The following is a 1944-nucleotide window of genomic DNA, read 5'->3' as shown; positions in this document are numbered from 1 at the left end:
TTTTATAACTGGAAATTTTAAAGCATACTTCTTAAGAATAGATAATAATATAAAAGAGAAAATACATAGAACTTAATAATTATTAACAGTGTTATGTATCCAAACTTACAGAAGTGGGTAAAATAGTACTTAGAGGTCATCTACAATACTAACCTTTACTTAGCATTTACTATGACAGGCATTGTTTTATATGCTCTACATATATTACTCATTTAATTCTCATAACAACACTTGAGGCAGGTGTCAACGAGCAAACCGGGCAACAGAGAAGCAACCTGAAGCCCCGAGCAGGTGAGCAGCAGAGCCAGGAATCGGACTCAGCCAGTCTGGCTGCAGAGTCCATGTGTTATCATTGCAAATGCTTACATTAGAAAAAAATGTAAAGCCCAGAATTAATGTATTAAGGATCTTATTTAAGAAGTTGGGAGGGTGGGGAAGCAAAATGACTCAAAAAGCAGTATAAGAAAAGAAAAAAAAAAGTAAAAATTAAGTTGAAAAAGATATAAAAGAGAAAGATCAATAAAATCAAAAGCTGGGTCTTTAAAGCCACTACTAATATAGACAAATCTATGGCAAGGTGAATCAAGACAAAATAAAGATGATGCAAAGGAACAATAGGAGGGATTAAAGGGGTCTCTTTATGCCAATACATTTGAAGTTGTGGAAGTGGATAAATGCCTAGAAAAATACAATTTGCTAAAACTAACTAAAGAAGAAATAGAAACCCGGATAGTTCTATAAGCATAGGGGAAAAAGAATTGAATTGGCAGTTTAATATGTTCCCACCAAGAAAACACCAGACAAAACAGCCTAATCAATGTTTTGTCTGGTGTTTTGGTAACAAAACACTTGGTAGTCCGGGTTCCCCCAGAAAGTAGAGCCCAAGTCAGGGGCTTGAATGTAGTTGGTTATTTTGGAAAGTGAAGTGTTTTATTTTGGGAGTGGGGAACCAGGAAAGTGAAACACGGAAGGAGAAACAACCAACATGATGGTGTCACCACTATGGACAAGTAAAGCTCAACACTGCTAGGTGGAATGTATCTTAGCATTGTTTGCCCAAGGGATGGAAGAGGAAAGCATTAATCCCCCAGTTTCCATCCTCTGTTTGTCAAGGTTGGCCCTGTGGGTGTTAACTTTCTTGAACTTCCAGGTTTGCAAACCCTCAAGTGCTAGGCTCCAAGCTCCCCTCACAGCGGTGGTGGAAAAGCTTTAGGACAGAAAGCGACAGATAGGTGGGGCAGTTGAGGCCAGATGCCATCAGGTTGCACCTGTATGAAGCCGGTTGTCACTGCAACCGCTGGAATAAAAGGAGAGTCAAAAGCATGTGAGGTGGGGCACCAGAGTGATGCACAAAGTAAGTTCTAGCAAGCATTCACGGACCCCTTCATTTCAATCTTATACAAACACTTAGAGACAATAGATTGAGAAAGGTTATCTCTCAACTCATTTTATTAGCCTGGCATAACATTGATACTAAAACCAGAGAGAAACAGTATAAAAAAGGAAAATTACAAGCTAATCTCATTCATTAATATAAACAGAAAAGTCTCAGACAAAATATTAGCAAACCAAATCCAGCAATGTGTGAAAGGCAAAGGAAGACAACTAGACCAAGAAATCAGAATTGAAACACAAACACACATATGTATGAGACTTAGTTGTGACAGAGTGGGTCTTGCATATTAGTGGGGGAAGGAAGGACTATTCAATACAAGAAGCTGGACAACTGGTTATCCATATGGAAAGAGATTCAGTTATATCTCCACTTCAAACAGTACACACAGGGGCACCTGGGTAGCTCGGTCATTAAGAGTCTGCCTTCAGCTCGGGTCATGATCCCAGGGTCCTGGGATGGAGCCCCGCATTGGGCTCCCTGCTCAGCGGGAAGCCTGCTTCTCCCTCTCCCTCCTCTCCCTGCTTGTGTTCCCTCTCTCGCCGTGTCTC

This window comes from Phoca vitulina, unplaced genomic scaffold (genome assembly GCF_004348235.1).
Source record: "Phoca vitulina isolate PV1807 unplaced genomic scaffold, GSC_HSeal_1.0 scaffold23, whole genome shotgun sequence".
NCBI classification, from domain to species: Eukaryota; Metazoa; Chordata; class Mammalia; order Carnivora; family Phocidae; genus Phoca; species Phoca vitulina.
This window is presented reverse-complemented; position numbering follows the sequence as displayed.